Consider the following 9,389-nt stretch of genomic DNA (forward strand, 5'->3'; position numbering starts at 1 on the left):
AATGCATATGTATCCTAGAAAGTTTACTAGAAAGTAACGTTCAGAAGGCATCCTTGTCTAGGAAAGCGATGGTAAAGTCAGACAAGCCTGCTCTGTTTACAGGGACGACTCAGGCCAGAAACTCAGTGTACACCAGCAACTCTGTCAAATGTCGATTGTCTGTTCTACACAGATTCAGACTCGGACAGCACAGCATATATATGTATATACATATTAATTATACACAGTCTGTGAAATCTGAATTCGATGTTAAACCGGATCACGTGATCTGGAAAAGCCGATAACGGGACAGGAGCTAGCGCCCCCTAGTGGATTTGGTTAAATAAACTGCTACTTGTTGATAACTACATTACTGATCAATAGTTTAATATTCGACACTGACAGGAAGCCCCGCTTGCGCGGAGCATCAAAAAATTGTTAAAAACTCATGCTAGTCCTCTCCACGGAAATCTTTAGTAAAAGGCGAAAGATTTATACGAGTTGAAGAGAACTCAGAGTGTACTGACCCGCCACAGCCTGGAGTAACAGCGCCACCGATCCCACTACTCTACACCGAGACGGGTTTACCAAAAGAAAACAGGCTGGAATTAATGTAACAATCTCAACTGTAACTTAATTATCTGTTATCTGTAAAAAAAAAAAAAAACTGTAACATCATTAAAATTATTCATATACTTATAAACTTACTGTAAATAGATCTGCCTGAATTTAATACATTGGCAATTTTACAATAAATTACACTTATACAGTAATGTACTTATGTATTTGTACATTGCCAATTTATTAAATTCAGGCAGATATATTTACAGTCTTAAACAACAAGAAAAAATGATATAACCTTAAGAAGACTCCTTCACCCCAGCAACACTTTTAATGACAAAATCTCAACACTCAAGACCTTTTACTGTCATTTTACAGTTGCCGGGACAACGTGATTTGTTAGCAAGGCTGAGGGCTGTTTTTTTACACTGAAAAGCCATTTCAACAATTTAGCACAATTACAAAGCATTCACTCTATGCTGATATATTTATTTACCATCAATGTTCATGTAATCCTGCGTCATAATGGGAAAATGTCATGATTTGCAGTGGACACTGTGACCAACCACGTCAAGCCTTACTGGCCCACCGAGGCCACCACTGCCAGTGACAGTGAGGATCCCGGAGGCCTGGAGAGGCTGCGAGTGGAAACCAAAGTGAATGTGGAGCTTCACCCGGAGAACAAGCTGAACCACATGGGTGAGCCTCCACAGGACAAGGACGCTTCCGCCAGGGACGGAGCTCCTTCCAACCACTGCAACAGCACCCACCAGCCGCCTGAGCAGAGGAAAGGTGAGCGGCAGACCTTCACAGCTTCCTCCCATGGTACACCACCACACTCCTCACTTGGCAGTGGACCACGTTCATATAAATAAAAAAACTGCAGACAGAAATGCTTCATGATGCTGCTCGTAACGTTGGTACGTTGCTCATTGTAAACTACAATCTGTAGTTTCAGGGACAGTCCCCCTGGAGAACTCAGGAATGTAAGACACCGCCTATCACGGCAGGGTCTGGAGGACTCTGGTCCAAGATTTATTCTTAACACACTCTGAAAACAAAGGGGACATGTCCCCAAACAACGAGTGTTAGCACAAACAGCAGGGAGCAGGGAACAGGTGACAGAAAGCAGAAAGGGACAACTAGGATATCTCTACAGGTCTCAGGAGGTTTCATACATGTGATTCTGAGCAAACACTTCAGATACGGTCCCTCCAATTACATTTTGCGAACGCATCAAGTCCCACAAAATCAGCAATTTGCCGCATTTTCACGAAAGTCCTTCATGTGAAGTCACAACTGTTTTACAACACTGGTGTGGCACTGCTGTCACCTTCAGCCATATGGCCAGCATGAAGAAGAGTCACAAGTGCCATTTAGGGTGACCAGACATCCAAATGGCAACGCATCCAAATGTATTTACATGGGATTATTTGTCACTTGGCGCCAGATCGACTGATCCTCATTTCCCATCTACAGCAGAAACCTCCTGGTTAGACTGGTACACCGGACACGGGCTGCTCTGGTTTAATGATGCTTTGATAAATGCTGGTGGGTGAAGGCCGTGGCCGCTGCTCTCTGGCTCCCTCTGCCGGTGGACGCGGCAGCGCACATTGTGTTCAACTGTAAAAGGGTTCAAAAGTCATAAACTGCAGCACAAGGTTCAAGCAGAAATTATCACATGCACATGGCAGTAAATACTATTTACAAGAAGTAATTTGAATATCATCCGAGAAAAAATATATATATACATACACAGACACACACACAGTCTGTGATGTGATATAAATTTATATATATTATACACAGTCTGTCAAATCTGAATTCGATGATAAACTGGATCACTTCACCTCAAAAAGCCAATAACGGGACAGGAGCTCATGCCCCCTAGGAGTGTTGGTTATATAAACTGCTACCAGTTAATGACTTCATTACTGATCAACAGTTTAATATTTGACACCGATAGAAAGCCCCACTTGTGCAGGGCATCAAAAAATTGTTAAAAACTCATGCTAGTCCTCTCCACGGAAATCTTTAGTAAAAGGCGAAAGATTTATACGAGTTGAAGAGAACTCAGAGTGTACTGACCCTCCACAGCCTGGAGTAACAGCGCCACCGATCCCACTACTCTACACCGAGACGGGTTTACCAAAAGAAAACCGTCTGGAATTAATGTAACAATCTCAACTGTAACTTAATTATCTGTTATCTGTAAAAAAACTGTAACATAATTAAAATTATTCATATACATATAAACTTACTGTAAATAGATCTGCCTGAATTTAATAAATTGGCAATGTACAAATACAAAAGTACATTACTGTACACTTATTTGGGCAGATCTATTTACAGTCTTAAGGACAAAAATTATATAACCTTAAGAAGAATCCTTCACCCCAGCAACACTTTTGTATATAATATTTAAGGGGGGTAAGGCTATGGTTAGTAAGAATGAGAGTAAATATTGGAGGGGCAGTGGTGGCCTAGCGGTTAAGGAAGCGGCCCTATAATCAGAAGGTTGCCGGTTCAAATCCCGAGCTACCAAGGTGCCACTGAGCAAAGCACCGTCCCCACACACTGCTCCCCGGGCGCTCACTCAGATGGGTTAAATGCAGAGGACAAATTTCACCGTGTGCTGTGTTGCTGTGTATCACATGTGACAATCACTTCACTTAAAAACTTATTGCACTGGCAAGATATTGCACATGGTCTGTTGGTCCTACACCCATCAGATCTGATTCTTTTTCCAGAGGGCAGTAATTTGGATGGAGGTGGCCTGTTAGTACCACTCTGGCTCTGGAGAGACACCTAGAGCTGGAAATGGAGTCCAGGATGGAGTCTCAGCTGTTCTTCTCAGCTACTGTACAGCCAGCATACCACACAGTAATCATTTTATAGCTTTCAGAGCTCTATATATTTTTATCAGTTTTTTTTTTTATCCTTTTTTTTTTTACCAAAAGTCTGCAGGTTCAAATCTCAAACTACCTGATTCCAAAAGGAGCCCATCTTCTCCTCGAGACTTATTATTTTGCATTCTCACCACAATTTCCCTTTCTAGAGCATCCAAGGTGCTGCATTTCCCTTAATAATTAATAATAATTCTGAGTAATACTTATGTAGCCTAGAAAGTATTACATTCATATCAGAATGAGTCACACGCACCTCCTCATCCAAAAGAGCTTTGTTCTGCATTATTAGTCATCTTTTGTTTTTGCAATCTCCACATCAAAACCTGCGGGAGCCATCATATAAAATTAAAGCTCTCTACTGGTGTCCCTCAGGGCTCAGTACTTGGCCCTTGTCTGTTCTCCCGTTACACTAAATCTCTAGGTGATGATATACAGTGGGTACAGACAGTGGGTACAGACAGTGGTGTTTTTTTTCCCTATAAGCAACATGGGCCATTTATTTTTGTGTGCACCCATGCCGCCCTCACATCTTGATCGCATGGCCATTATTCCCCGTTTGTGGGCAGTAAGGACACCTCATTTTGCGAGGTGCGCCTGCTGCTTTGGGGATGGGCTTGAGCGGCAGCTAATAACAAGCTCACAAAGTAAAACACGATGCTGAAGTGATCTTATTCAAATAGTCTGTTCCACTTTAAATGCTGCTCAGCAAGCTGCAGTACCCCGTATTCCGCATGTAGGGGTGTAGTTCAGCGAGGCTTACAGCCAGGAAATCTGTTTCAGAAATAAAGAGCATTTTAAATCTGTATATGGTAATGATCTCTGTGCCCACTCAACCCCCTGAACTATAAATGGCATCAAGTGTTACCTGTCTGGCCCAACACGGTTTTCACTGACAATTCTGCATGGTAACTGAGCATTGGACTGATGAACAGCATTGTTTTACAAAAAAAAACTACAGTTTAAAAGATCTGGGCCACTAAAAACTCATTTGTTACAGGTAAAATAGAATATGTAGACTTATCAGCTAATACTTTCCTGGCCCAAAACGTTAATCACTGTAAAACTGACCTGGTCAATTGACGTGTGCTCACGTGCACATAGATATATGATGAATACTGACATTTCAATGTAAAATAACTAGTATTGCAGCCTGCAGTATTTAAGGTGGAATAGACGATTAGAATGAGGAGCTCATTTCAGAGTTGTTGTGTACTCTAAATTCTATCACAGCCATATACGCAGAACGTGAGTATGAGGTCCTTGGTGTGCCTGCTTACTGCTGCTGCCTGTCTAAAGGGGGGCAAGGTGCTTCCAAATAAACCACATTTCATTCATTTGTAATATTGTCAACTGCAGTTGTGCGAAATCGCAGAAAAAAACAAACAAACTGAATTAATCTATTAATCTACATTGTGGTGATTCTCATGCTGGAGGATGGGTGTTGATACTGGGGTGGAGAAATGAACACAGCTGGGAGATGGACAAGAAACGCACAAAGAACTTTATATGTTTACCTGGTTAAATTAAGTATGTTTCGACAACAGGTACAATAAAATAAGTTAATACATCATTCTTAGTATTTTTTATGTTTGTGGAAGATGGGGGCGCCAGAGGGGGTGTCTGCCCAGGGCACGAAACGGGCTTGGACCGCCCCTGGTTATGGAAAGTATTCAGACCTCCTTACAGTTTTTAAGTTTGAAGTTTGAAGTTGACTGTCGTTTCAGCTATGTACGTGTTAACAGTACATAGTGAAAGGAAATAATGTTTGTCTGGAACCTGGTGCCACATGTAACATTTGAGCAATTAAAACAACAATTAAAATTGAACAATTTGCCCTCTTTGTTATATTGCTAAATCATTTGTTTATATTGCCATTTGCTGAAATCATTTAAGTAAATTGTTTTCTTCATTAATGTACACACAGCACCCCATATTGACATTTCTGCAGATTTATTAACATAGAAAAACAGAAATATCACTGTATCCTTGCATAGATCATCCTACCACCTCTATGTAGAAGACACCAAACTCTTCTTATTTTCTGCCATCAGATGTAAATGTGATCAGCAAAGTTCTGCTTGCCTCTCTGACATCTCATCCTGCATTACAGCTGAAAACTCAACCTCAGCAAAACTGAGCTGCTCCCCACAACAGGATCTTAAAATCTCGCTGGAAATTTTTCTAATCTCATTGTACGCAACCCCTGGGGTAACCATGGACAATTCCCTCTCCTACTCACCTCACATTTCCAAGGTCTCTCGCTCATGTCAATTCCTTCTCTACAATTAGAAGAATTTTTTTATCAACTCAGGCTACTCAGATACTTGTCCAACTGGACTACTAGTGTGTGACACCACAGAGGGGCAGTGGTGGCCTACCCCGTAATCAGAAAGTTGCCGGTTCAAATCCCCATCTGCCAAGATGCCACTGAAGTGCCACTGAGCAAAGCACCATCCCCACACACTGAAAGTGAAAGAGAAGTGAAGTGCATTTAACCCATGCACTTCACAGGCCCGGGCGCCTGTCATGGCTGCCCACTGCTCACTCAGGGTGATGGTTAAATGCAGAGGACAAATGTCACTGTGTGCACCATGTGCTGTGCTGCTGTCTATCACATGTGACAATCACTTCACTCCCTTCTTTCACGTCTGGTCTTCCTCTGAGCGCTATTCGACCGCTCCAGCTGATCCAGAATGCTGCACCACAACTTGTTTTCAACCTTTCTCAACTCCACCACATCACTCCACTGCTGCGTTACCTCCACTGGCTTCCTGTAGCTGCTCGCATTAGATTCAAAATACCGAGGCTGCTCAACAAAGACAGGGAGGGGTCACACCCTCCTACCTCAGACCTCGATCTCTCCGATCCTCCAGCACGTCTCAACTGATTCCACCATCTCTCAGCGTACTAGGAAAACCATCACCGAGACCATCTCTGTCCTGGTTCCCAGGTGGTCGAATGAGCTTCCACTAGATGTTCACTTAAGATCTTCAAACGCAAGCTAAAAACCTTCCTTTTTAGGAAATATTTTAGATAATCCCAGAATTTAGGTACGGTGCCTCAGATTATTTTAAACTTCGCTTTCATGGTTTTAACAAAGACAAATACATTTCAAACCAGTAATTCATTGAAGATCTTTAATTTCATGATTCACTAGTTTGCTCAATTTTACAATTCCTCCAGGTCCCGTCCAGTAAGCAGTGGATCTGCACAGATGATGAAAAATGTTCATCACGCTGCTACTCAGATGACCACAGATAATAAAGTGGACTATGAATTCATCGCGTAATTAGACGATGTTCACGTTTAATGTTTTACAGTCACAGGAAGCCCCGCTTACGCAGGGCATCAAAAAATTGTTAAAAACTCGTGCTAGTCCTCTCCACGGAAATCTTTAGTAAAAGGCGAAAGATTTATACGAGTTGAAGAGAACTCAGAGTGTACTGACCCTCTACAGCCTGGAGTAACAGCGCCACCGATCCCACTACTCTACACCGAGACGGGGCTCACCGACAAAAACGTAAAGAAATGTTCCAGACAACAAATGAACATTTACAACATTTACTATGTGGCCTGTTTACTGTGGAGTTGTGGTGACGCAATAAGGAATAAAACATCAGCGCAGAATAAGAAGCTGCAGTACAGAACAAGACGACGACACATTTCACCTCCGACACTGAGGGGATTTAGATTAAAAAGTGGAATCAGACCTAAACATGAAAAGGTTTAGTTAAAGTTATTATTAAGCCTCAAATATACGTGATCAGCTATGTACAGCAATTTCAATTTCCAAATTGATTAATTTTAGTTAAGTCTTCTCTAAAGTATAATAACCTCACCAGTGGTTAGTTTTGAAAATTTATATTTCACAGCCTTAGAAAGCCCCGCTTGCGCAGGGCATCAAAAAATTGTTAAAAACTCATGCTAGTCCTCTCCACGGAAATCTTTAGTAAAAGGCGAAAGATTTATACGAGTTGAAGAGAACTCAGAGTGTACTGACCCTCCACAGCCTGGAGTAACAGCGCCACCGATCCCACTACTCTACACCGAGACGGGGCTTATAAACACACAAAGAATAAAGTCTACATATAGATATCTTGTAGTATATGTAATAATTGATACAATGGGAATTAAAGTGAACCCGTATATACGCAGAATTGCTTGGTTCGTGGTTAAACTCTGCGCTCGCGAATAGCGCAAAGCCTTCTGGGAAGGGAACACTTCCTTCTTCCCTCCGCTTCTGAAACAAACCCACGGAAACGTTTCTATTATTATCATCATAATTTAATTCAGCAGAATTTCATTTAAGCTCAACACGCTCGTGGCTCCTGAAGTCGCGACATATCCGCGTCCGTAAAAACGAAGACGGACACGCGTCAGGACCGGCGGTGACGTTGCGTCGACACGCGTACATCCCACGCAAAAGCGTCTGATTTTTAATCATCGTTGCAAATGACGCAATGACGTTGGGTGGTACGTCGTGGAAACACGTGTCCAGAAACCCATCATCACACCAAGAAACGCGGCCTAACACACGCTGCTGCTTCGGAGAACAGCGAGGCTCGCAATACCATCCGCCGCCTTCTACAAAGACGCGCAGAGATGGAGGAAAATATACTCCGCTGAGAAATCTTCACATTTTACTGAGAAAACAGCCCCGCTTGCGCAGGGCATCAAAAAATTGTTAAAAACTCATGCTAGTCCTCTCCACGGAAATCTTTAGTAAAAGGCGAAAGATTTATACGAGTTGAAGAGAACTCAGAGTGTACTGACCCTCCACAGCCTGGAGTAACAGCGCCACCGATCCCACTACTCTACACCGAGACGGGGCTCACCGACAAAAAATGTAAAGAGATGTTCAAAAAACAAAAACCCACAAACATCACGACAAATGCTTCATATGCTTCTATTATTGTTGTAATTTGTTAATTCACATTTTTATTGGTTTTATTATGTGGACTGTTTACTGTGGAATTGTGGTGACGCAATTAAGAATAGAACATCAGGGCATAATAAAAAGCTGCAGTTCAGAACAAGACATTACACCTCCCACACTGAGAAGATTATAGTTGAATCAGCCTTATACCTCAATAGGTTTGTTAATATAGTTACTTTAAAAGTTTTCAGAGAAAGTGATCAAGATGATGACGATGTCTAAGTTTCATATTATGGTAACTAGATGATAATTTATGACCGATTGGGCAGATTTAGTGCTATCGCAATTCAGGCAAAAGAACCATATTAACTTTTATATTGAACAGTCATAGGAAGCCCCGCTTGCGCAGGGCATCAAAAAATTGTTAAAAACTCATGCTAGTCCTCTCCACGGAAATCTTTAGTAAAAGGCGAAAGATTTATACGAGTTGAAGAGAACTCAGAGTGTACTGACCCTCCACAGCCTGGAGTAACAGCGCCACCGATCCCACTACTCTACACCGAGACGGGGCTTATAAACCACACGCAAATTCATAATCAAGAAAAACGACCGACGTGCTTAAACGTCGCCAAACGTTTACATTTCATCTCAAAACGTGCTGTTTACGTGTTTAATTCTTGTTTTTTGTAAGCGGTTTACACGCGCGAGGCTCACGCAGCGCCTTCTGGGAAGTCGGCGGAGCTCCCGCCTTTGCTTTTTGTCTAATTTTAAAAGCAGAAATGTTGTAGGAAACACGTGTTTTCAGTTCTCGTGTAATAATGTACAATTTGTAATGTATAATTATCGTGTAAACATATGAGACAGAACGCGCTTTTTTCATTACCACGAACACGAGAATTCCAAACCATCTTCCTCACCACGTGCAGAGATATTCTGCGTAGAACAATAAAAACCACGCCAAACTGTAACCCTTTAAATGCATCCATACTTAATTCATCTGTAAATTAAGACATAGAGAACATGACGCTTCTTTATACGCGACGCAAGGACACACGCAAGTACAC

General features: G+C 42.0%; 6 non-coding genes across 6 annotated transcripts; all 6 read right to left on the bottom strand.

Moving 5' to 3' along the window:
• Positions 1-386: 386 nt before the first annotated feature.
• Positions 387-500, bottom strand: LOC114765449 (U5 spliceosomal RNA). Its single transcript, XR_003742636.1, has one exon. It is a non-coding gene; the product is annotated as a U5 spliceosomal RNA (small nuclear RNA).
• Positions 501-2,508: 2,008 nt separating this feature from the next.
• LOC114765451 (U5 spliceosomal RNA) lies at positions 2,509-2,622 on the bottom strand. The gene has a single exon (XR_003742638.1). It is a non-coding gene; the product is annotated as a U5 spliceosomal RNA (small nuclear RNA).
• A 4,155-nt stretch (positions 2,623-6,777) lies between these two features.
• LOC114765443 (U5 spliceosomal RNA) lies at positions 6,778-6,891 on the bottom strand. The gene has a single exon (XR_003742631.1). It is a non-coding gene; the product is annotated as a U5 spliceosomal RNA (small nuclear RNA).
• A 438-nt stretch (positions 6,892-7,329) lies between these two features.
• On the bottom strand, positions 7,330-7,443 carry LOC114765446 (U5 spliceosomal RNA). The gene has a single exon (XR_003742633.1). It is a non-coding gene; the product is annotated as a U5 spliceosomal RNA (small nuclear RNA).
• Positions 7,444-8,102: 659 nt separating this feature from the next.
• Positions 8,103-8,216, bottom strand: LOC114765447 (U5 spliceosomal RNA). Its single transcript, XR_003742634.1, has one exon. It is a non-coding gene; the product is annotated as a U5 spliceosomal RNA (small nuclear RNA).
• Positions 8,217-8,718: 502 nt separating this feature from the next.
• On the bottom strand, positions 8,719-8,832 carry LOC114765448 (U5 spliceosomal RNA). Its single transcript, XR_003742635.1, has one exon. It is a non-coding gene; the product is annotated as a U5 spliceosomal RNA (small nuclear RNA).
• Between the last annotated feature and the right edge of the window lie 557 nt (positions 8,833-9,389).

Source organism: Denticeps clupeoides, chromosome 15 (genome assembly GCF_900700375.1).
Source record: "Denticeps clupeoides chromosome 15, fDenClu1.1, whole genome shotgun sequence".
Lineage (NCBI taxonomy): Eukaryota > Metazoa > Chordata > Actinopteri > Clupeiformes > Denticipitidae > Denticeps > Denticeps clupeoides.